Genomic DNA, 26,760 nt, shown 5'->3' with positions numbered 1-26,760 from the left:
ACCTTCGGAAAAGAAAACCAATCCAGAACACTCAAGATAGACTACATCATGGTTGACGTGAGTTCAGCCTACAATGCCTTAATAGGTCGGACAACATTGAATCAACTCGGCGCAATAGTCTCAACTCCACATTTATGCATGAAATTCCCAACAGCGGAAGGGATAGCAACAATAAAAGCAGATCAGAAGATAGCACGCCGCTGTTACAACGAAAGTCTAAACCTCAGAGGCAGAGGAGAGCAATTCCACACAATCGAACTGGGGGGAGTTCAGAGGCGAGAAGAACTTCGTCCACAACCCGAAAGTGAAATAGAGAAAATCCAGATCGGAGACACCCCGGACAAAACAACGAATATTGGTACGATTCCAAGAGGAGACATAAAAGAATTACTCGTACAGTTCTTACGAGATAACATCGACCTCTTTGCATGGAAAGCTGAAGACATGCCAGGCATAGACCCCAAATTAATGTGCCACAAGTTAGCGGTCTACCCAGGATCTCGGCCAGTACAACAGAGATGGAGAAAACTCGGATCAAAATGATCCCAAGCTGTGGAAGAGCAGGTGCAAGCTCTACTGGAGGCAGGATTCATAAGAGAAGTCAAGTACCCACTATGGCTAGCTAACGTCATCTTGGTGAAAAAATCAAATGGGAAGTGGCAAATGTGCACCGACTACACTGATCTCAACAAAGCCTGCCCAAAAGATCCTTATCCACTCCCAAGTATCGACGCTCTAGTGGATGCCTCCTCCAGATATAAATACCTATCATTCATGGATGCATATTCGGGATACAATCAAATCCCAATGCATCCACCCGATCAAGAAAAAACCTCATTTCTAACCCCAAAAGCAAACTACTGCTACATCGTAATGCCTTTCGGTCTTATAAACACAGGAGCTACTTACCAAAGGTTAATGAATAAAGTCTTTTCGGATCATATTGGAAAAATCATGGAAGTCTATGTGGACGACATGTTAATAAAGACACAAAGTGAAGAGACGCTGTTGTCCGACCTGACCCAAGTGTTCGACACTATAAGAAGGCATGACGTGCGACTCAATCCTGCAAAATGCACCTTCACAGTAGAAGTCGGCAAATTCCTGGGTTTTATGCTCACACAAAGAGGAATCGAAGCAAATTTGGATAAATGCCGGGCCATACTTGACATGAAAAGCCCGACTTGCGTCAAAGAGGTGCAACAACTCAATGGGAGGTTGGCAGCCTTGTCCAGATTTCCAGCCGGATCAGCAATAAGATCTCTCCCCTTCTTTGTCACTCTAAGGAAAGGAAAAAAGTTTGAATGGACAACGGAGTGCGAGCAAGCCTTCCAAGAGGTCAAGAGATTCCTGGGACAACCACCTATCCTAACTCGGCCACGGAAAGGAGAACCACTCATATTATACCTCGCGGTAGGAAGTCGAGCAGTAGCCTCAGCACTAGTTCGAGAAGTCGACAGTGGGCAACAACCCGTATACTTCATCAGTAAAGCATTACAAGGATCTGAGATGAACTACCAAAAAATAAAAAAATTTGCCTACGCCGTTATACTAACATCTCGACGACTTCGTCCATACTTCCAAGCTCACACCATTAGGATTCGGACCGACCAGCCCATAAAGGGGATTTTGCAGAAAACGGACTTAGAAGGTAGAATCTTGCAATGGGTCGTCGAGTTGTCCAAATTTGATCTTTAATACGAAGCTTGGACAGCCATTAAATCACAATACCTGGCCAACTTCATTGTAGAATTTACAGACACCCCAGAAATCCCCACAGAATGGAACCTCTACATGGACAGTTCCTTAAATAAAAATGAAAGTGGCGCGGGTGTGATAATTGAAAGCAACCAAGGGACTCAAATTGAACTTTCCCTCAAATTCGGGTTCCTTGCCTCAAACAATCAAGCAGAATATGAGGCACTATTAGCTGGTTTGAAGCTGGCTAGGGAGGTTGAAGCCCAAAAGCTTACCATCTTCAGCGACTCACAAGTAGTCACTTCACAAATAACAAGGAGCTACCAAGCCAAAGACCCCACCATGAAAAAGTACTTGGATAAAACTAGGGAACAGCTCGGACAACTCGGAAAATATGAGGTCCGTCACATACCCCGAGAACAGAATGCCCGAGCTGACGCGCTCTCAAAGCTAGCCAGCACCAAACCAGGGGGCAACAATAGAAGCCTCATCCAAGAAATACTGCAGAGTCTGTCAATCTCGGAAGAAGAAAAAGTCCTAGCCATAACAGGTCAGGATCAAGGATGGATGACTCCCATAATTAACTACCTCAAAACAGAACCACTCCCTACAGACGAAAAGGAGGCAAAGAGGTTAAAATGAGAGGCACATCATTACACCATCATAAACAATACTCTATACAAGAGAGGGATTTCAATCCCATTATTAAAATGTGTGCCGACTTCCAACACAAAGGAAGTTCTAGAAGAAGTACACAGTGGCATTTGTGGAAATCATCTCGGAGCACAAGCTCTCGCCAAAAAGGTACTCCGAGCAGGATTCTATTGGCCAACTCTACAAAAGGAAGCCACAGAGTTTGTAAAGACATGTATACCATGCCAGAAACATGCCAACTTTCACATCGCCCCGCCAGAAGAACTCATCAGCGTAACCTCACCATGGCCCTTTGCAAAATGGGGACTCGACCTTCTCGGACCCTTCCCTCAGGGATCGGGACAAGTTAAGTTCCTTATAGTAAGAGTAGACTACTTTACAAAGTGGATCGAGGCAGAACCCCTAGTTAATGCCACTGCTCAAAGAAGTCAAAAATTCCTATATAGGAACATTGTCACAAGGTTTGGGGTTCCATACTCCATCACCACAGACAATGGCACCCAATTCACAGATGCAGGCTTCAGAAAGTTAGTGGCCGACTTGAACATAAAACAACAATTCACTTCCGTAAAACATCCCCAAGCCAATGGACAAGCCGAAGCTGCCAACAAAGTCATATTATCTGGGATAAAGCAGAGATTACAGAACGCAAAGGGAGCTTGGGCTGAGGAGCTCCCACAAGTCCTATGGGCATACCGAACAACGCCACATTCCACCACAAAGGAATCACCCTTCCGATTAACATACGGAATGGAGGCAATGATCACAGTAGAGATTGAAGAAGGGTCGCCTAGAGTGATCCACTATAATGAAGAAGCCAACTCCCAATTTCAAAGGGAAGAACTCGACCTACTCCCGGAAGTCCAAGAAAGAGCTCGGATCAGAGAAGAAGCACTAAAGCGTCGAATGGCTTCAAGATATAATCAAAAGGTAGTGCCACGAGGTTTTGCTGAGAATGACCTCATCCTAATCCGAAATGATATCGGAACAACTCGACCTGGAGAAGGAAAGCTGGCAGCAAACTGGAAAGGACCCTACCGAGTCGTAGAAGTACTCGGAAAAGGCTACTACAGACTGTCCGAACTCGATGGATGAGAGCTTCCTAGGTCGTGGCACGCCTGCAACCTGAGAAGGTACTATAGTTAGGGATGATAAAGGATCTCGGCATAAGGTGCACTCTTTTTCCTGAAAAGGTTTTTTAAAGAGGCACCAAGCCAAGACCTACGAATAATTTGACTTAAAGGGATAAAAACTCCCGCATGTATATATGTACATTTTCTTTTGAATAAAATATGTTTAGATATTCTACCAACTCTCAAACCGCATTAATCTGAAACATTCATCGTCTGATTATAAAGCAACAGATCGGCAGAAAGTGAAAATCAAATTCACTGCACGATCACGATAAAGACCAACAGAGATAAAAACCAAACTCGTCAAAAGGTTGACCAAACGAGGATTGAACCCAACTTCTACAAATCGGAAAAGATGAAAACAGAATAATGCAAGAAGTTATCAAAAGTGATCCAGAGAAAGGACCTGATGAGGTCTTGATAAAATGGGTTGCTAAATAATAACTTAGAGACTGGCTGACGTTAAGAAGTCGGACCAGTCGCAATAACAAAAGTTATCAGTAAATCTCTGGAAAGAGGTCTGGCCAGCCCTATAAAAGAGGATTACTATAACTTAGAAGGGCCCGACATGACGAAGTCGGCCCAAAGCCCAAAAGTTATAAAAGTAATTCCTGAAAGAGACTTGAACAAAGTCCAAGAAAGAGGATTAAAAAAATAACTTAGAAGGGCCCGACATGACGAAGTCGGCCCAAAACCCAAAAGTTATAAAAGTAATCCCTGAAAGAGACTTGAACAAAGTCCAAGAAAGAGGATTACAAAAATAACTTAGAAGGGCCCGACATGACGAAGTCGGCCCAAATCCCAAAAGTTATAAAAGTAATCCCTGAAAGAGTCTCGAACAAAGTCCAAGAAAGAGGATTACAAAAATAACTTAGAAGGGTCCGACATGACGAAGTCGGCCCAAAACCTAGAAGTTATAAAAGTAATCCTTGAAAGAGACTTGAACAAAGTCCAAGAAAGAGGATTACAAAAATAACTTAGGAGGGCTCGACATGACGAAGTCGGCCCAAAACCCAAAAGTTATAAAAGTAATCCCTGGAAGAGACTCGAACAAAGTCCAAGAAAGATGATTACAAAAATAACTTAGAAGGGTCCGACATGACGAAGTCGGCCTCCATAAGATACTAAAGTTATAAAAAGTAATACCTAGCAAGAGACCTTATAAAAGGTCCAAACAAGGCAGGATTACTAGAAATAACTCCCGAAGCCTCAAAGGAATCAAAGCCACAAACAGGAAATACAAAGGCAATCCAGAGAGGTCGAGCAACAAGGCTCCAACACTTCCGAAAACCTAAACAAGGGGTACCAAGATAGATAAAGACCGACATGATATTAAAAGCATAATAAGAACAAGCTCAAAGAGGCTACCCAAATCAGCCCCAAGAACTTGGAAGCTATTTTTTGTTTTTCAAAATAAAGTTGCTAAACAAGAAACTAAAAAAAGTGTCAACAGTCAGAAACATTACAAAAAGAAAGTTTTAAAAGCCCACAGACCGGGCTATCTACACAGAACATTTACATAATCAGGGAAGATCCGAAGCCTTCTCGGCAGCACAAGGTAAAGGAGGACGAGTCTGAAGGGGACTGCATCCACTGTCCTGTCATCCCGATTTAATATCTGACAGTCAAGCTCTGGTTCGGGATGACTAACCCCAGCAGAAGGAGCTGAAGAAGTCGGCATAACAGTGGCTTTGGCGACCGGCACAGGAAGGGGTACAACATCGTCGTCATCAGGGTCATCAGGGACAATCTTGCCATCCTTTACAACATTGTCCAGGCTGAAGAGAGTAAGGTTGGCCTCAGGTGCAAAAACTTGAACCTGCTCCTTCAGGTTCTCATAAACAGCATTTACGCTGCCTACAAGATGACCCTGGAGCTCGGCATAATCAATCCGGGCAAACTCCAACTCTTCCCTAAGATGCATCACCTCCCTGTAGGCCGTAACATAACTATCCTTGTGCCTCAAAGCCGTGTCTTCAGCCAACTTTACAGAAGCTGCCTGATGCGTGGAAAACTTGTCTCACAACAAATCTCCCTTCGGCAAGTGTACCGAATTTGTCGTCAAGTAAAAACTCATAATAGAATGAAGTCGAATCCCACAGGGATTGATTGATCAAGCAACTTTAATTAGAAGAATGTTCTAGTTGAGCGAATCCAGAATTTGGGTTGAGAATTGCAGAAAATAAAATGGCGGGAATGTAAATAACAGAAAAGTAAATGCTAGAATTAAAGGATTGGAAGTAAATGACTAAAAATAAATTGCAGAATTGTAAATGGGAATGGGGGATTTACTCATAAAAGTAAATAGCGGAAATTAAAGAGAATGGGTAAGATCAGAGATGGGGAGTTCATTGGGCTTAGGAGATGTTGCAATTCTTCGGATCAAGTTCATTTTCATCTCTTCCTCAATCAATGCACTCATTGATCTCCTTGGCAATCTTAAGTGATTGAATTACAATTTCTTGCAATTCAATCTCTCAAATCTTGATCAATAGCCAATTCCTTGGTCAATTGCTCATGAGAAGAGATGAAGTATGGTCACTGATTATACCACATGCATTTCCCAAATCAAGTATTGAGAGGGTTATAGTCACATACCCATCCAAACCCAATTTGGTCCAGCATGAGAAAGCATTTCTAGCTTGATCTCTTCATTCCTCTTTCAAGGTTCAAAAGAGACCCAAGTTTGAATAGCTTCTCTTCCAAGATAACTACTCAATTGGATGAAGATCGAAAGCTTTCAAGTAAAATCAAGAGAAAAGATAGAAGAAGAATAATGAAAATTAGTATTGATCCATCAAATTACAACAGAGCTCCCTAACCCAATGAAAGGGGTTTAGTTGTTCATAGCTCTTGAAAATGAAAACAAAGATGGAGAATACATCCTAAAACTAGAAAATACAGAGAAGATAAAATACAGAGAGTAGTTATCCTTTTTCCAGCTTCCAGAGCTCCTTAACAATTCAAAGCTACTCCTATATATACTATTTCTCTCAGCTTCTAGTTGGCTCTTCAAGTCTTGGGTCTTTGGATCTTGAGTTTGAAGCAGTTCTTTTCTTCATTTGGGCTTGGCTTTACTTGCAGAGAGAAAGTGCTAAGTGGGCAGAGACTTCAGCTCAGGGCATTAGGGGTGTTAACATTTAGTGAAAGTATAAGTTCGAGGACGTTAGTGACACTTAACATTTTCATTAACGTTCCATTGTACCCCTTTGCCTCACGTTAGACCCCATGTTAACTAGGTTAACGTGGCTTCTAACGTGGCCTTTCCAACCTTCGAGAACGTTAGTGACACTCAACATTGTCACTAACGTTCCAATGTGCCCCTAGATCTCACGTTAGAGTCCATGTTAACTAGATTAACGTGGCCTCTAACGTGGCCATTCTTAGCCATCCCAACGTTAGTGACAATGTTGAGTGTCACTAACGTTGGCTCATCATTCATTCCTCATCGTTAGCTTCCACGTTAACTAAGTTAACGTGGAAGTTAACGTGGCTCCTTGGGGGTTGTGTGGTTGCTTCCAACGTTAGTGACAGTGTTGAGTGTCACTAACGTTGTCGACAACTCTCACTTCTTACGTTAGCTCCCACGTTAACTAAGTTAACATGGGAGTTAACGTGGTGTGTTGCATCCTTAGGCCAACGTTAGTGACAATGTTGAATGTCACTAACATTGGCTTCTCTTCCCCCTTTAACGTTAGAGGCCACGTTAACTAGGTTAACGTGGGCTCTAACGTGGCCACTCATGAGTGTTTGCCAACGTTAGTGACAATGTTAAGTGTCACTAACGTTGGCTCAACTTCCCTTTTCCACGTTAGAGTTCACGTTAACTTAGTTAACGTGACTCTTAACGTGGGCAATGATGGCTTTGAGAGTGTCATTGGCAATCACTTTTCTCATTTAACCTTGCAAGTTACCTCCCTTTCCTTGCTTCCTTTGGTCCTGAAATCAAGCAACAGAGTGCATCAAAGTTCTAGTCCAAGTCATGGGTAATGCAGCATACAATTTGTCAATAAATTCATGCAAAATCCTCATGAAATAATGTAAAATGCACAATGTATGCTTGAATCAAGGTGTAGGTGAATATCTACCCAAAACTAGCTTATTTCCTATAGAAATGCATGAAACTACCCTAAAAACAATAAAGAAAAGGTCAGTGAAACTGGCCATGATGCCCTGGCATCACAACACCAAACTTAAAGCTTGCTTGTCCCTAAGCAAGTACTGGAACAAGAGAATGATGAATGGAATATCCAGCGGAATGAGTCATTCTTGTGGAAGTCATGTTACTGATTTTATGGTGGTTTCATGCATAGCAACTTAGGTTCATTCCATTACTGGCTTTCAGACCTTTATCATGTCCCTAAACACTTACTTTGTCTATATCCCATGAGACTTTTATTCATTGACCCTTTTATTGTTATTTCAAGGGTTATTTGTGTTATTTAGGCTAAGTGCTCTGTAAGGGGGTAACTCTTTAAGATAAGTTTTCAGCCAACACTCCCGAACCAGTTGGTTCAAGGTGCTAGGTGTTGAAGCACCCCTAAGAACTTACTCCCCCAAGTCTCTCCCCCATACATACACACCACAGGCATATAGTTTGTTTATTTTCTTTTCTTGAGACCTTGGTGTCCAGCACCTCTTTGGGTTATTAAATGCTCTGTAGTAAGGGTTACTCTTGATAGTGGATTTTCAGCTGATAATCCCGAGTTAGTTAACCCAAGTTACCAAGTGATAAAGCACCCCTGAGAGCTTATTCATCCAAGTAGATCCCTCACACAGGAGCACCACAGACACTTGTCTCAAGGTCCAAACCATTGGTGCCTAGCATTATTGCTTACTCTTTTTCTTTTGTTTTTCACTTCCATTATTCTTTCCCTTTTTTCTTATTAGGATCTTGTCATCTACTTAGTCTCATGGGTATATCCAAAGTCAAGTATTCAGGATAGATAGTTGTCCTCCTAGCCTTGTGGTTGAACTAACTTAGCTACTTATGACTACCCCAAAGATTCATGAATGCACTTCCACATTATGAACTCTACTCTGGTCTTTTAAAAACAATCATTCTCTCTTCATTAAATTCAAAAGGGACAAGCATACAAGTAAGTTAAGTAAGGATGCAGTGACATAAAGACTAGCACACATAGACCTATTCAGAACCTAAAAGGCAGAATTTTAAAAAAGGTTAAACTACGAGTAACTACAAATCAAAAGTGCATTCAGACTTCCAACTTTCAACACTTCTGAGTACAATGGAATTAAGTAAAAATACAACCTTTGGGTGATGATTTCTGGTTGCCCTCTCTCTTTGTCATCATCCTAGTTTTTGCTGCCTAGCTTCTTTGGGTGGAGGTGCACCATTTCCTCATAAAGTTCCTGCAAGGTTACTGGAAGTTGCTTGTTCCCAAAGCACTTGAGACATAGTTAGCTTGCATGTATGCTGGTGCTTTTTTAACTCAATTTGGTGTGTGAACACCAAACTTAGTTCCTTGCCCAGTCCAATCATTACACATATGCAGCGAACCCCATATCTTGTTGTTAACAAAACAATGATAACCTATAGTCTAACTACATCTAAGTGGTTTCTCTTGATTGGATGGAGCTAGCAATGTTCTTCTGGAGTGAAGTGTAATTCTAACCAATGTCCTTTGGTGGAACACCAAACTTAGAATTACACCATCACTCTTGGATTGTTCTGGTGTGGAACACTAAACTTAGCTCCGTACAATACAGGGGAAACGACTTGTGAATTTTTTTTTATTGAAATAAAGATGAAAGTGAAACTACCTGAGGTTGGGTTGCCTCCCAACAGAGCGCTCTTTTATCGTCGCTAGCTCGACGAGTTCTTAATTACTTGAGATGGTACTTTACTCTGGGGTTTTCCCCCATGTTGCCCAGATAATGCTTGAGTCTTTGTCCATTCACTGTAAAAGTCCTCTCTGACCCTTCATCCGTGATTTCGATGTGGCCATATGGTGATACTTTCGTAACCATGAAAGGTCCAGACCACCTTGACTTGAGTTTTCCTGGGAACAGCCTTAATTTAGAATTGTAAAGGAGTACTCGCTGCCCCTTTTCGAAACTCCTTGGCGCAAGATGCATGTCATGTTTTCTCTTTGCCTTCTCTTTATACATCTTAGTGTTTTCATAGGCTTGTGACCTGAATTCTTCCATCTCTTGCAGCTGCAAGATCCTTTTTGCACCAGCAGCAATGCTGTCAAAATTTAGTATCTTGATAGCCCAGAGAGCTTTGTGTTCCAGCTCCAGTGGTAAATGACAAGCCTTCCCATAGACCAGTTATATGGAGACATTCCAAGTGGAGTTTTGAATGCTGTTCTGTATGCCCAAAGAGCATCATCCAGCTTCTTCGACCAATCCTTTCTAGATGCACCCATAGTTTTTTTCAGGATCCTCTTTAGTTCTCTGTTGGATATCTCAGTTTGCCCACTCGTTTGAGGGTGGTAAGGTGTGCCTACTTTGTGTTTTACTCCATATCGTAGGAGGAGAGCTTCTAGTGGTTTGTTACAAAAGTGGCTCCCTCCATCACTGATGAGGGCTCTTGAGACTCCAAACCGGCTAAAGATATTCTTCTTGAGGAAGTTCATGACTACCTTGTTATCATTAGTTGGGGTTGCAATAGCCTCTACCCACTTGAAAACATAATCCACTGCTACCAGGATGTACTTGTTTGCATATGAGATTGGGAATGGTCCCATGAAATCTATTCCCCACACATCAAACAGTTCCAGTTCCAAGATAAAATTTTGTGGCATGGCGTTTCTTTTGGGCAGGTTTCCAGATCTTTGGCATTCATTGCAGCTTTTCACTAGTTCCTTGGCATCCTTGAAAAGGGTGGGCCAAAAGAATCCGCTTTGTAACACCTTTGCTGCAGTTCTGTCCCCTCCAAAGTGCCCGCCATAACATGAACCGTGGCAGTTCCACAGGACTTCTCTCCCTTCCTCTTCTGAAACACATCTTCTAAGGATTCCATCTGAACATTTCTTGGAGAGATATGGCTCATCCCAGACAAAGTATTTTGCATCATTCATGAGCTTCCTCTTTTGATGTTTATTGATCCCTGGGGGTAATGCCCCAGTTGCCTTGAAATTTGCAATATCTGCGAACCATGGTGCTTTGTGAACTGTCATCAACTGCTCATCAGGGAAGAGCTCGTTCACATTTGTATCATTTTCTCCACCTTGATCATGAGGGATTATGGATAGGTGATCTGCCACCTTGTTCTCCACTCCTTTCTTGTCTCTGATTTCAATATCAAATTCCTGCAATAGTAAGATCCACCTTATTAGTCTTGGCTTTGATTCTTGCTTGGCAAACAAATATTTAAGTGCTGTGTGATCTGTAAAAACAATCACTTTAGCACCAATGAGGTATGATCTAAATTTGTCAAATGCAAAAAGTATTGCTAGCAACTCCTTTTCAGTAGTGGTATAATTTCTTTGAGTTTCATTAAGGACTTTGCTAGCATAGTATATCACACGAACTAGGTTATCTTTCCTTTGTCCTAACACTGCCCCAACTGCAAAATCAGATGCATCACACATCAATTCAAATGGTAGGTTCTAATCAGGTGGGGAAATGATAGGAGCAGAGGATAACTTCATTTTCAAATGTGCAAATGCTAGCATGCATGTTTCATCAAAGATAAATGGTGTATCAGATACAAAGAGATTGCTTAAGGGCTTGGCTATCTTTGAAAAATCTTTAATGAACGTTCTGTAAAAACCAGCATGCCCTAAAAAACTCCTAATTGCCTTGACATCACTGGGTGGGGGTAGTTTTTCAATAAGTTCTACTTTAGCTCTATCAACCTCAATGCCTTGGTGAGAGACCTTGTGACCAAGGACTATTCCTCCTGTCACCATGAAGTGGCATTTTTCCCAGTTCAAGACCAAATTGGTCTCTTGGCATCTTTTCAATACCAAGGCGAGGTGATGTAGGCAACTAGGAAAAGAATCTCCGAATACTGAGAAATCATCCATAAAAACTTCAATGAATTTTTCTATCGTATCTGAAAAGATAGAAAGCATGCAGCATTGGAAAGTTGCAGGGGCATTACATAATCCAAATGGCATGCGCCTATAGGCAAACACTCCATACGGACAAGTAAATGAGGTTTTCTCTTGGTCTCTCGGATCAACCACTATTTGGTTATATCCTAAATAACCGTCGAGAAAACAATAATATGCGTGCCCTGCAAGTCTTTCCAACATCTGATCCATGAATGGAAGGGGAAAATGGTCCTTTCGTGTAGCCTCATTGAGTTTCCTGTAGTCTATGCACATCCGCCATCCTGTGACGGTCCTTGTAGGTATGAGCTCGTTCTTCTCATTGGTAACCACAGTGATTCCTCCCTTCTTTGGAACAACATGTATGGGGCTAACCCAAGGGCTGTCCGAAATTGGGTATATGACCCCTCCTTGCCAAAGCTTCATAACCTCTTTCTGTACCACTTCCTTCATGTTGGGTTCAGCCTTCTTTGGGATTGAATGGATGGCTTGGCATCATCTTCCAACAGTATTTTATGCATGTATATGGCTGAACTAATTCCCTTCAAGTCAGCAAGGGTCCATCCAATGGCATCCTTATGCTCCCGCAGCACCTTGAGTAGCTCGTCCTCTTGATCTTGACTGAGGGATGAATTTATGATCACTGGGTAGTTTTCATTTTCTCCTACATATGCATATTTGAGAGTGGGTGGCAGTGCTTTGAGTTCAAGTTTGGGTGCTTCTGACTTTTCGTTCCCTTCCTTTGGTGCATCTGGTATATGTATTTCTGCTGTGGCTACCTCTTCACTTGATTCAGATTCTTCCTCCACCAATCTCTCGTCCTCTTCAGGTTCTTCTTCTTCAAAATTCTCCTGCACTTCATCCTCAAGTGCATCTAACCTCATGCATTCCCCCAATTATTCTGGTGGATAACTCATGGCCTTGAACACATTGAATGTCATATTTTCATTGTGTAATCTCAGGGTGAGGTCACCCTTCTGAACATCAATGACAGCTCCAGCAGTGGCCAAGAATGGCCTTCCCAAGATGATGGAGGTCTTGGCGTCCTCCTGCATGTCCAGCACCACAAAATCTGCTGGAAATATGAAATCTCCCACTTTTACTAGCAAATCCTCTACTATCCCGTGAGGGAATTTGAACGATTGGTCTGCCAGTTGTAGGGCCATTTTTGTTGGTTTAGCCTCCTCAATTTTCATCTTTCTCATCATAGCTACTGACATCAAATTGATGCTGGTCCCTAAGTCACAAAGAGCCTTCTCTGCTGTGATTTCTCCTATAACGCAAGGGATCTGAAAACTCCCAGGATCCTTCAGTTTCTGAGGTAGTTTATGCTGAATGATAGCACTGCACTCTTCAGTTAGTATCACAGTCTCATTGTTCTTCCAGCTTCTCTTCTTAGTCATTAGCTCCTTCAAAAACTTGGCATAGAGTGGCATTTCTTCTATGGCTTCAGCAAAGGGTATGTTGATTTGTAGCTTCTTGGAGATTTCCAAAAATCTCAAGAACTGGTTGTCATCTTCCTTTTTTTTCAATAGCTGGGGCTATGGAGCTCTTGAGATGTTCAGTTGGAGTATCTTTTTTTCTTTCTGTAGATTTGGCGTGGGGGGTTGAACTCCATCTTGCTCTTCTCCCTTTTCATTTGAGCCTTCTTCTTGTGGTTTTTGGGGACGTTCCTTCAGTTCCTTCCCACTCCTAAGTGTGATAGCTTGACACTCCTCCCTTTTGCTTGAATGGGCATCATAGCAAAAATTGTGGTTAGGAAGCTGCTTAAACAGATAGCTGATTTGTGTCTCCAGTTTCGTGATGGCAGCATTTTGATTCTGCATGTTTGACTGTACTTCCTCTCTGAATGCTTTACTGTCTCGAATGTCTCTGCATATTCCTTCAATTAAGGTTTCGACCTTAGAGAGCTTGTCATCAATTGATGGGTGATTCGGAGCAAATGTGCTATTTTGGTTTTGATAAGTATGTGGAGAAGTGTTGTTGTGGGGGTATTAAGATGTCCTCTGTGTGAATTGCTGGTGAGCGGCATTGTTGTTGGAGTAGTAACGTCTCTAGTCTTGGTTTTGATCTTGTTCACTTCTCCACCCAAAGTTTGGGTGGTTTCTCCATCCAGGGTTGTAGGTTTTAGAGTATGGATCATAGTTTTTTCTTGGTGAATTCCCAATGTAGTTGGCTTGCTCCTGACTCCCCTCTGCTTCTTCATTCACTCCTTCTTGGATTGTTGATGAAGTGGAGATTGCTGCTACTTGGTTCATCTCCATCTTCTTGGTGAGGTCAGCCAGCTGCTGGGTAATGAGCTTGTTTTGGGCCAACAGAGCATCTACATTGTTTAGCTCCATTACTCCTCTTGTGTTCCCTCTTTTGGAAGCATAGAAGTAGTCGTTCTCTGCTACTGTTTCAATGACATCTATGGCTTCCTCAATGGTCTTCTTCTTGTTCAAAGATCCTCCAGATGAATGGTCTACGACCTTCTTTGACTCATAAGAGAGCCCTTCATAGAAAATGTGCAGCTGCACCCATTCGTTGAACATGTCAGGTGGACACCTCCTTGTTAAGTCCTTGAACCTCTCCCATGCTTCATATAGAGTCTCACCATCTTGTTGCCTGAAAGTTTGGACCTCAGCTCTCAGCCTATTGATTCATTGAGGAGGGTAAAATCTTGCTAAGAATTTGTTCACCACGTCTTCCCAAGTTGTCAAGCTTTCCCTTGGGAAAGATTCCAGCCATTTGGCTGCCTTGTCCCTGAGTGAGAATGGAAATAAGAGCAGTCTATAGGCGTCAGGATGAACACCATTAGACTTCACTGTGTCACATATTCTCAGGAAGGTGGTTAAATGTTGATTGGGGTCTTCTTGAACACTTCCTCCAAACGAACAGTTGTTCTGAACAAGGGTGATGAGCTGTGGTTTAAGTTCAAAGTTGTTGGCATGGATTGTTGGCTTTTGGATGCTACTTCCACAATTGCCTGGGTTTGGATTGATGTAAGAGCCCAAAACTCTTCTATCCTCCCCAGCATGATTTGCTCTACCTCCTCCCCCATGGTTGTGATCTTCTTCTTCATGATGGTTTTCCATGTTGTCTTCCATGTTTGTTTCAAAGAATTCCTCTTCTTCCTCAGCACCAACCACCTTCTTTCCTCTTGCCTCCCTCCTTAATTTAAGGAAGGTCCTCTCAGGTTCAGAATCAAAGGAAGTTGAAGCCCCGCTTCTTCTCCCTGTCATACAACCATCAAGTGCAAGCAAGAAAAGATAGGTGCAGAAAGTATTTGTGTCAGAATTACTGTTAGTTGTGGGTGATGCAATATATCAAACAGTTAGTGGGTTAGCAAACAGAATTGAAAGTAACAAAGAAGAACAAAAGAGTAGAGGGGGAAGGGAAGAAGTTTAACTAAAACAAAAAGTAAATCACTCAAACAGAAAATGAAATTCACAAAATAAAATTGCTCAATCTAGTGATCTTCCAATTTAATCGTTGTTGATGCACAATCAATCCCCGGCAACGGCGCCATAAACTTGATGCGTGGAAAACTTGTCTCACAACAAATCTCCCTTCGGCAAGTGTACCGAATTTGTCGTCAAGTAAAAACTCACAATAGAGTGAGGTCGAATCCCACAGGGATTGATTGATCAAGCAACTTTAATTAGAAGAATATTCTAGTTGAGCGAATCCAGAATTTGGGTTGAGAATTGCAGAAAATAAAATGGCGGGAATGTAAATAACAGAAAAGTAAATGCTAGAATTAAAGGATTGGAAGTAAATGACTGAAAATAAATTGCAGAATTGTATATGGGATTGGGGGATTTGCTCATAAAAGTAAATGGCAGAAATTAAAGAGAATGGGTAAGATCAGAGATGGGGAGTTCATTGGGCTTAGGAGATGTTGCAATTCTCCGGATCAAGTTCATTTTCATCTCTTCCTCAATCAATGCACTCATTGATCTCCTTGGCAATCTAAAGTGATTGAATTATTGTAATTCAATCTCTCAAATCTTGATCAATAGCCAATTCCTTGGTCAATTGCTCATGAGAAGAGATGAAGTATGGTCACTGATTATACCACATGCATTTCCCAAATCAAGTATTGAGAGGGTTATAGTCACATACCAATCCAAACCCAATTTGGTCCAGCATGAGAAAGCATTTCTAGCTTGATCTCTTCATTCCTCTTTCAAGGTTCAAAAGAGACCCAAGTTTGAATAGCTTCTCTTCCAAGATAACTACTCAATTGGATGAAGATCGAAAGCTTTCAAGTAAAATCAAGAGAAAAGATAGAAGAAGAATAATGAAAATTAGTATTGATCCATCAAATTACAACAGAGCTCCCTAACCCAATGAAAGGGGTTTAGTTGTTCATAGCTCTTGAAAATGAAGATAAAGATGGAGAATACATCCTAAAACTAGAAAGTGCAGAGAAGATAAAATACATTGAGTAGTTCTCCTTTTTCCAGCTTCCAGAGCTCCTTAACAATTCAAAGCTACTCCTATATATACTATTTTTCTCAGCTTCTAGTTGGCTCTTCAAGTCTTGGGCCTTTGGATCTTGAGTTTGAAGCAGTTCTTTTCTTCATTTGGGCTTGGCTTTACTTGCAGAGAGAAAGTGCTAAGTGGGCAGAGACTTCAGCTCAGGGCGTTAGGGGTGTTAACATTTAGTGAAAGTATAAGTTCGAGGACGTTAGTGACACTTAACATTTTCACTAACGTTCCATTGTACCCCTTTGCCTCACGTTAGACCCCACGTTAACTAGGTTAACGTGGCTTCTAACGTGGCCTTGCCAACCTTCGAGAACGTTAGTGACACTCAACATTGTCACTAACGTTCCAATGTGCCCCTAGATCTCACGTTAGAGTCCACGTTAACTAGATTAACGTGGCCTCTAACGTGGCCATTCTTAGCCATCCCAACGTTAGTGACAATGTTGAGTGTCACTAACATTGGCTCATCATTCATTCCTCATCGTTAGCTTCCACGTTAACTAAGTTAACGTGGCTCCTTGAGGGGTTGTGTCGTTGCTTCCAACGTTAGTGACAATGTTGAGTGTCACTAACGTTGTTGACAACTCTCACTTCTTACGTTAGCTCCCACGTTAACCAAGTTAACGTGGGAGTTAACGTGGTGTGTTGCATCCTTAGGCCAACGTTAGTGACAATGTTGAATGTCACTAACGTTGGCTTCTCTTCCCCCTTTAACGTTAGAGGCCACGTTAACTAGGTTAACGTGGGCTCTAACATGGCCACTCATGAGTGTTTGCCAACGTTAGTGACAATGTTAAGTGTCACTAACGTTGGCTCAACTTCCCTTTTCCACGTTAAGAGTCACGTTAACTAAGTTAACGTGAACTCTAACGTGGGCAATGATGGCTTTGAGAGTGTCATTGGCAATCACTTTTCTCATTTAACCTTGCAAGTTACCTCCCTTTCCTTGCTTCTTTTGGTCCTGAAATCAAGCAACAGAGTGCATCAAAGTTCTAGTCCAAGTCATGGGTAATGCAGCATACAATTTGTCAATAAATTCATGCAAAATCCTCATAAAATAATGTAAAATGCACAATGTATGCTTGAATCAAGGTGTAGGTGAATATCTACCCAAAACTAGCTTATTTCCTAAAGAAATGCATGAAACTACCCTAAAAACAATAAAGAAAAGGTCAGTGAAACTGGCCAAGATGCCCTGGCATCACCGCCAAGGCAATAGAACTAGCCTTCTCACCCTCCAACTCTTTCTCCAGCTTGGTCACCTTCACCTCAAGCTCCTCCTTCAAACCTTTCATCCGATCGAACTCTAATTTGGCCTCCTCTATAAAGGCCTTCGTAGCATGAAGAGGAAGATCTTGGGCAGTCCGATATAAGGCCGCCCCCATATGTGCCATCTTGACACTACTCCGAGTTATAAAGTCTAAATGATGAAGGAGTGACACATCATCCATAGGAAGGGCACCATAAGGACCGATCTGCTGGTCGACAAACCCAACAACATCGAAGTCAGGGGTATCCAAATTGAAGGGTTCAACAGTTTGAGGTCTTTTGGAAGGTGGAACGACCGGAGGAGAAGAAGCAGCAGCAGCAGAAGACGGCGGAGGATCCACTACATGAACTCGAGGAGTAGGGATCATTCTCCTCGGGCCAGGAAAGCTCGGCACGGACGGTTTTGACATCATCTGTGAAGATCCTTCCCCATCTGTTTTGGTCGAGATGTTCTGAGCGGCAGCAGCCTTTCTCGCCTTCTTGAAAGCTTTCATCGATTCATTATTCTTGGCCATCTCTGTAAAATAGAAACCAGCAGTTTTACAGACCAGGAAAAAAGAGGAAAGCAAAGTAAAAACAATAAGCAATATACATCAACTAATACCCAGTGCAGTTCGAACAAGGGAGGGGTCCCCAAAGGATTTTTAGTATCTAAATAAGGAGGTTCCCCCCAAAGGTCCTCCAAAACAGTTACAAAAGCCTGCTTAATCTTGTCGAGCATTTCTCACGTATATCGGGACACTACTACATTCTGCTGCCAACACAGAGGAAAGGATGGCTCATCATTAGCTTCCAAAAAAAAGGGGGAGCTCCCTCAACAGCTCGAATCTTGAAGAAATATTTCTTGAAGTCCCTAAAGGACTCGTCGTACATGGTAAAAACCTTATGTCCTTGTGCAGACCTAAAAGAAACCCACGATGCTTTCTTTTTCGAAGAAATCCCGAGCTTAGTTAAAACAAACAAATAAAGAAAAAGAGTTTGAGAAAGGGTAACATCCAATTCTTGGCAAAGAAGCTGAAAAATCTTAATAAAATCCCAGGAGTTCGGATGAAGCTAGGACGGAGCTACATTACACGACCATAGCAAATCGGTCTCAAAGGAAGTAAAGGGAAAAGTGATGTCCAACTGGCTGAAAAAATAGTCGTAAGCATAAAAGAAAGGGCACTCCCCTTGGATCGGGACAGGGAAGCAAACCCTCTCCTCAGAGTCAGGTGCCACCAATTCATAATTCCTCTCTTGATCTCTACTCTTGCAGAGACGGTGATGTTTTCTAAGCTCTACGCAAAATTCAGAATTGGCTAAAGAAACACACAGCAACACCAGGGAGTCCAACCAATCAGACATCCCCTCGGGGACCTTAGAAGACGCCTCAACAATATTTTTGCGAGAAGACATGGCCAACTAGTCCTACAAACAAGAAAAGAAGTTCGGATTACTAAAAAATATCTCGGACAAAATACAAAACAACTCGGCTAGTATGATTCAGACAGCACAAACAACAAAAGAAAAACCCCAGGACCCACATAGAAGGTCCAGGGGCATCCTTTGGAGGCAGTCAGGGAACAAGGAATCAGAAAAACCTACAAAACTAACGTCCCAACAAAACTCACATCAAAGACAGAGATAAACCCTTTCTCAAAAGAAGCAGCATCCCCAGAAAGCTACAAATCAAACAAAATCGAAGTAGCTACCTTCCAAATTTGCAGTCTCAGCTTATCAGCAAAGATAGCAAAACATATCAAGAAGAAATCATCAAAAATGCCACCTTTTTTTAGAGAAGTAAATTCCCCCAGAAAAAGTAAAACAACACGAAGAAATAGTCGTTATCTTTCATGGAATTCATCAGCAAAAGCTATCAGCATGACAAAAAGGAACAATCTTTCGAGAAAACAAGCAGTATGAACCCTAGAACACAAAGGAACCATCCCAAAAGCAAGAGAAATCCCCCAAACAATAAACAAACAGGCGCACAGTGATACGAAAAGATTCAGATTTTCCAAGTCGAGACGTCAAGAGAAAAATCAAAACTCTATCAAAAGCCGAAGGCAAAATGACGAAAGAAGTACAAGGAAAGAAAAACCAACCTGAACAAAGGAAGAAGCTTCGAAAGGAGAATGAAGATGGAGAGACGGAATCGCCCAGAAATTGCCAAATGACCCCGCAACGCAAATAACGCAAATTTCAGGCGAAAACAGAAAGCGAGAGAGTACAGAGAGAAGTTACAAAAACGAAGAAGGGAAACCATTTTTTGTGTGTGAAATTCAAAAAAAATGAGCCAAGGGAAACAGAGCACTAAAAAAGTAATTAATTAAGGTATTAAACCTTCGCACGTTCCCAAGAACAGAGCGCTAATACAAAGGCGCGCGCTTTTAGAAGAAAACGTTCCACATTCAACAAAGGAAGACTCTACAAAGAAGGAAGTCGACAAATGCTCGATTTCGGCTTCACCAGAAAAGGATCGAAGTCCTAAAACTAAGACTCGACCTCAAAATGAAAGACCGAGCTCAAGCAGTGGCACTGTTCATACCCTGGGTCGAGCTATCCGACCCGGGATGTTTAAGCGACAAGGCGACTGACCTCTTCAGGTCCGACTATCCGACCTCTTCTCAAAGAGCTCGGCCAAACTGCCAGGAAAGCCCAGTAAAGGGCCAAAATAGAGGAACACGACCCAAGTCCAAAGGCAGTCCAAGCCTATAGAGATAAAGGCGGTTCCCTTGAAGATAAGATGACCTCACCCAAAGATAAGCTGAGATAAGATAACTAACTTATCTTATCTAAGATGGTCAGCCCACACTATTATAAATACACTGGAGCACCCAGGTATAAATCATACTCTGATTCTACTAAAAACCTGCTTAATACCCTTGCTAACTTAAGAATCAGAGTCCCTTGCAAGTACCCCCCACACTCCGGTGGCGAAGAATCAGCAGTGCAGCTAGTCCAACAAGTCGAACACGACAGCTCCGGCCGCCACTCACCAGCCGGACACGTCAGCACCGACCAGTACAGAAGATCTCGACCGAGATCGACCTCCAGTTTCAAGTAACCCTCGGAACAGAAAGTAATAAGAAAAGTGGACTCAATGCATTTAGAAGACAACAAGTAAATGAGGAGAAGAACCAAATTGAAAGTACATGATAAAAATAAACCAAAATGGCTTTCATGCATTTCCTCGAACACTTGGCGTGCAATTATCAAGCAATGAGTAATTGTGAGATACTCAACCAACTTGAAGCCCAAAATGAAATATCAATCATCGTATAATCATCACATATTGACAAAGATAAGGAAACAATCAAAAATATCCATTAAAGCAAATTAAACTCAAATTCAATCATCCACGGAAAAGCAAGAAAAAGGGAAAAGTAAATAAACAAACAAAAAGCAAGTGGTATAATCATGCAACTAAAAGAGAAATTAAGTAAAGCAATAAAAAGAATCTAACTAAAAGAAGAAATAATGCAAAGAAAGTAATAGAGGAGATATGGAAGAAGTAGAACCTTGAGAAGTGGAAAAGAACAAGGTAGAATTTCCTTTTTGTGAAAATGAGAAAGAAATAGAAAAGATGTAGTGCCACCGGAAGAGGTTGTGGTGGCTGGTGAGTGGCCGGAGACGGTGGTGAAGCATGGAAGAAGAAAAGGAAGAGAAGAGAGGTGATGGAGAAAGAAGAAGAAAGAAATAAGAAAAGAGATGAGAAAGGGGGGTAAAACAGGGCGCGCCAGTTTTTTAAACTGGTTCGCGCGACCGGTGCGCGCGCGCACGGTGCGCTGGTGCGTTGGTGAAGGTTGGACAAGGGTGATGCACGGAAAACTTGTCTCACAACAAATCTCCCTTTGGCAAGTGTACCGAATTTGTCGTCAAGTAAAAACTCACAATAGAGTGAGGTCGAATCCCACAGGGATTGATTAATCAAGCAACTTTAATTAGAAGAATGTTCTAGTTGAGCGAATCCAGGATTTGGGTTGAGAGTTCCAGAAAATAAAATGGCGGGAATGTAAATAACAGAAAAGTAAATGCTAGAATTAAAGGACTAGAAGTAAATGACTGAAAATAAATTGCAGAATTGTAAATGGGAATGGGGGATTTGCTCATAAAAGTAAATGGCAGAAATTAAAGAGAATGGGTAAGATCAGAGATGGGGAGTTCATTGGGCTTAGGAGATGTTGCAATTCTCTGGATCAAGTTCATTTTCATCTCTTCCTCAATCAATGCACTCATTGATCTCCTTGGCAATCTTAAGTGATTGAATTACAATGTCTTGCAATTCAATCTCTCAAATCTTGATCAATAGCCAATTCCTTGGTCAATTGCTCATGAGAAGAGATGAAGTATGGTCACTGATTATACCACATGCATTTCCCAAATCAAGTATTGAGAGGGTTATAGTCACATACCCATTCAAACCCAATTTGGTCCAGCATGAGAAAGCATTTCTAGTTTGACCTCTTCATTCCTCTTTCAAGGTTCAAAAGAGATCCAAGTTTGAATAGCTTCTTTTCCAAGATAACTACTCAATTGGATGAAGATCAAAAGCTTTCAAGTAAAATCAAGAGAAAAGATAGAAGAAGAATAATGAAGATTAGTATTGATCCATCAAATTACAACAGAGCTCCCTAACCCAATGAAAGGGGTTTAGTTGTTCATAGCTCTAGAAAATGAAAACAAAGATGGAGAATACATCATAGAACTAGAAATTGCAGAGAAAGTAAAATACAGAGAGTAATTCTCTTTTTCCAATCTTCCAGAACTCCTTAACAATTCAAAGCTACTCCTATATATACTACTTCTCTCAGCTTCTAGTTGGCTCTTCAGGTCTTGGGCCTTTGGATCTTGAGTTTGAAGCAGTTCTCTTCTTCATTTGGGCTTGACTTTACTTGCAGAGAGAAAATGTAAAGTGGGCAGAGACTTTAGCTTAGGACGTTAGGAGTATTAACGTTTAGTGAAAATATAAGTTCGAGAATGTTAGTGACAATCAACTTTCTCACTAACGTTACTAAGTAAAAGCCACATTAACTTCAACGTTAGTGGCATAAACGTTGCCACTAACGTTGCCTCTAAGTCCTTCGCACACGTTATTGAGACTTAACATTTCCAATAACTTTGAAAAGCCCCATTTGTTCCCACGTTAGAGCCCACGTTAACTTAGTTAACGTGGCTCTTTAACGTAGGCTTGCCATCCTTCGAGAACGTTAGTGACACTTAACATTGTCACTAACGTTCCAAGGTGCCCCTATGCATCACGTTAGAGTCCATGTTAACTAGGTTAACGTGGCTTCTAACGTGGCCATGCTTAGTCATCCCCAACGTTAGTGACAATGTTGAGTGTCACTAACGTTGGCCATTCTTTCACTCATCAACGTTAGCTTCCACGTTAACTAGGTTAACGTGGAAGTTAACATGGCTCCTTGGGGGGTTGTGTGGTTGCTTCCAACGTTAGTGACAATGTTGGGTGTCACTAACATTGTCAACCATGCTTGCTTCTTACGTTAGCTCCTACGTTAACTAAGTTAACGTGGGAGTTAACGTGGTATATTTCTCCTTAGGCCAACGTTAGTGACAATGTTGAATGTCACTAACGTTGGCGCTTCTCCTCCTTTCTAACGTTAGAGGCCACGTTAACTAAGTTAATGTGGACTCTAACGTGGCCACTTATGAGCATTTGCCAATGTTAGTGACAATGTTAAGTGTCACTAACGTTGGCTCAAATTCCCTTCTCCACGTTAGAGTTCACGTTAACTTAGTTAACGTGACTCTTAACGTGGTCAATGATGGCTTTGAGAGCGTTATTGGCAATCACTTTTCTCATTAACTTTGTAAGTTACCTCCCATTCCTTGCTTCCTTTGGTCCTGAAATCAAGCAATAGAGTGCATCAAAGTTCTAGTCTAAGTCATGGGTAATGTAACATACAATTTGTCACTAAACTCATGCAAAATCCTCATGAAATAATGTAAAATGCACAATGTATGCTTGAATCAAGGTGTAAGTGAATATCTACCCAAAACTAGCTTATTTCCTAAGGAAATGCATGAAACTAACCTAAAAACAGTAAAGAAAAGGTCAGTGAAACTGGCCAAGATGCCCTGGAATCACAACACCAAACTTAAAGCTTGCTTGTCCCTAAGCAAGTACTGGAACAAGAGAATGATGAATGGAATGCCAAGAGCAATGAGTCATTCTTGTGGAAGTCATATCACTGATTTTATGGTGGTTTCATGCATAGCATCTTAGGTTCATTCCTGGCTTTCAGACCTTTATCATGTCTTAAAACACTCACTTTGCTTACATCCCATGAGACTTTTATTCATTGATCCCTTTATTGTCATTTCAGAGCTTATTGGTGTTCTTAGGCTAAGTGCTCTGTAAGGGGGCAACTTTTTAAGATAAGCTTTCAGCCAACACTCCCGAACCAGTTGGTTCAAGGTGCTAGGTGTTGAAGCACCCCTAAGGACTTACTCCCTCAAGTCTCTCCCCCATACATACACACCACAGGCATATAGTTCATTTATTTTCCTTCTTGAGACCTTGGTGTCCAGCACCTCTTTGGGTTACTAAATGCTCTGTGGTGAGGGTTACTCTTGATGATGGACTTTCAGCTGATAATCCCGGGTTAGTTAACGCAAGTTACCAGGTGATAAAGCACCCCTAAGAGCTTATTCATCCAAGTAGATCCCTCACACAGGAACACAACAGACACATATCTTAAGATCAAAACCATTGGTGCCTAGCCTTATTGCTTACTCTTTTTCTTTTGTTTTTCCACTTTCATTATTCTTTTCTCTTTCTCTTATTAGGATCTTGTCATATACTTAGTCTCATGAGTATATTCAAAGCAAAGTATTCAGGCCAGATAGTTGTCATCCCACCTTATGGTTGAACCAACTTACCTAACTTATGATCATACCACAAACTCATGAATGTACTCCATAATGTGAACTCCACTCTGGTCTTTTGAGACATAAACATTCTCTCTTCATTTGATTAAAAGGGACAAGCATACAAGTAAGTTAAGGAGGATGCAGTGACATAAAGACTAGAATTTAAAAATGGTTCAACTACGAGTAACTACAAATCAAAAGTGCATTCGGACTTCCAACTTTCAACAATTCTGAGTACAATGGAATTAAATAACAATACAACCTTCGGGTGATGATTTCTGGTTGCCCTCTCTCTTTGTCATCATCCTAGTTTTTGCTGCCTCGCTTCTTTGGGTGGAGGTGCACCATTTCCTCATAAGGTTCCTGCAAGGTTACTGGAAGTTGCTTGTTCCCAAAGCACTTGAGACATAGTTAGCTTGCATGTATGCTGGTGCTTTTTGAACTCAATTTGGTGTGTGAACACCAAACTTAGTTCATTGCCCAGTCCAAACATTGCACATATGCAGAGAACCCCATATCTTGTTGTCAACAAAGCAATGATAACCTATAGTCTAACTACATCTAAATGGTTTCTCTTGATTGGATGGAGCTAGCAATGTTCTTCTGGAGTGGAGTGTAATTCTAACTAATGTCCTTTGGTGGAACACCAAACTTAGAATTACACCATCACTCTTGGATTGTTCTGGTGTGGAACATCAAACTTAGCTCCTTACAATACAGGGGAAACGACTTGTGATTTTTTTATTGAAATAAAGATGAAAGTGAAACTACCTGAGGTTGGGTTGCCTCCCAACAGAGCGCTCTTTTATTGTCGCTAGCTCGACGAGTCCTTAATTACTTGAGATGGTACTTTACTTTGGGGTTTTTCCCCATGTTGCCCAGATAATGCTTGAGTCTTTGTCCATTCACTGTAAAAGTCCTCTCTCAACCTTCATCCGTGATTTCGATGTGGCCATATGGCGATACTTTCGTAACCATGAAAGGTCCGGACCACCTTGACTTGAGTTTTCTTGGGAACAGCCTTAATTTAGAATTGTAAAGGAGTACTCGCTGCCCTTTTTCGAAACTCCTGGGCGCAAGATGCATGTCATGTTTTCTCTTTGCCTTTTCTTTGTACATCTTAGTGTTTTCATAGGCTTGTGACCTGAATTCCTCTATCTCTTGCAGCTGCAAGATCCTTTTTGCACCAGCAGCAATGCTGTCAAAATTTAGTATCTTGATAGCCCAGAGAGCTTTGTGTTCCAGCTCCAGTGGTAAATGACAAGCCTTCCCATAGACCAGTTGATATGGAGACATTCCAAGTGGAGTTTTGAATGCTGTTCTATATGCCCAAAGAGCATCATCCAGCTTCTTCGACCAATCCTTTCTAGATGCACCCACAGTCTTTTCCAGGATCCTCTTCAGCTCTCTGTTGGATATCTCAGTTTGCCCACTCGTTTGAGGGTGGTAAGGTATGGCTACTTTCATATCGTAGGAGGAGAGCTTCTAGTGGTTTGTTACAAAGTAGCTCCCTCCATCACTGATGAGGGCTCTTGGGACTCCAAACCGGCTAAAGATATTCTTCTTGAGGAAGTTCATGACTACCTTGTTATCATTAGTTGGGGTTGCAATAGCCTCTACCCACTTGGAAACATAATCCACTGCTACCAGGATGTACTTGTTTGCATATGAGGTTGGGAATAGTCCCGTGAAATCTATTCCCCACACATCAAACAGTTCCAGTTCCAAGATGAAATTTTGTGGCATGGCGTTTCTTTTGGGCAGGTTTCCAGATCTTTGGCATTCATTGCAGCTTTTTACTAGTTCCTTGGCATCCTTGAAAAGGGTGGGCCAAAAGAATCCGCTTTGTAACACCTTTGCTGCAGTTCTGTCCCCTCCAAAGTGCCCACCATAACATGAACCGTGGCAATTCCACAGGACTTCTCTTCCTTCTCCTTCCGAAACACATCTTCTAAGGATTCCATCTGAACATTTCTTGAAGAGATATGGCTCGTCCCAGACAAAGTATTTTGCATCATTCATGAGCTTCCTTTTTTGATGTTTATTGATCCCTGGGGGTAATGCCCCAGTTTCCTTGAAATTTGCAATATCTACAAACCATGGTGCTTTGTGAACTGTCATCAACTGCTCATCAGGGAAGAGCTCGTTCACTTTTGTATCATTTTCTCCACCTTGATCATGAGGGATTCTGGATAGGTGATCTGCCACCTTGTTCTCCACTCCTTTCTTGTCTCTGATTTCAATATCAAATTCCTACAACAGTAAGATCCACCTTATTAGTCTTGGCTTTGATTCTTGCATGGCAAACAAATATTTAAGTGCTGCGTGATCTGTAAAGACAATCACTTTATCACCAATGAGGTATGATCTAAATTTGTCAAATGCAAAAACTATTGCTAGCAACTCCTTTTCAGTAGTGGTATAATTTCTTTGAGTTTCATTAAGGACTTTGATAGCATAGTATATCACACGAACTAGGTTATCTTTCCTTTGTCCTAACACTGCCCCAACTGCAAAATCAGATGCATCACACATCAATTCAAATGGTAGGTTCTAATCAGGTGGGGAAATGATAGGAGCAGAGGATAACCTCATTTTCAAATGTGCAAATGCTAGCATGCATGTTTCAT

General features: G+C 41.6%; 1 non-coding gene across 1 annotated transcript; it reads left to right on the top strand.

Moving 5' to 3' along the window:
• The first annotated feature begins 14,041 nt into the window (after positions 1-14,041).
• On the top strand, positions 14,042-14,145 carry LOC148577873 (small nucleolar RNA R71). The gene has a single exon (XR_015904459.1). It is a non-coding gene; the product is annotated as a small nucleolar RNA R71 (small nucleolar RNA).
• Positions 14,146-26,760: the final 12,615 nt, after the last annotated feature.

The sequence above is a fragment of the Arachis ipaensis genome, chromosome B1 (assembly GCF_059453495.1).
Source record: "Arachis ipaensis isolate K30076 ecotype BB chromosome B1, ASM5945349v1, whole genome shotgun sequence".
NCBI classification, from domain to species: domain Eukaryota; kingdom Viridiplantae; phylum Streptophyta; class Magnoliopsida; order Fabales; family Fabaceae; genus Arachis; species Arachis ipaensis.
Note: the sequence above shows the minus strand (reverse complement) of the source record. Positions and strands in the feature narration are given on the sequence as shown.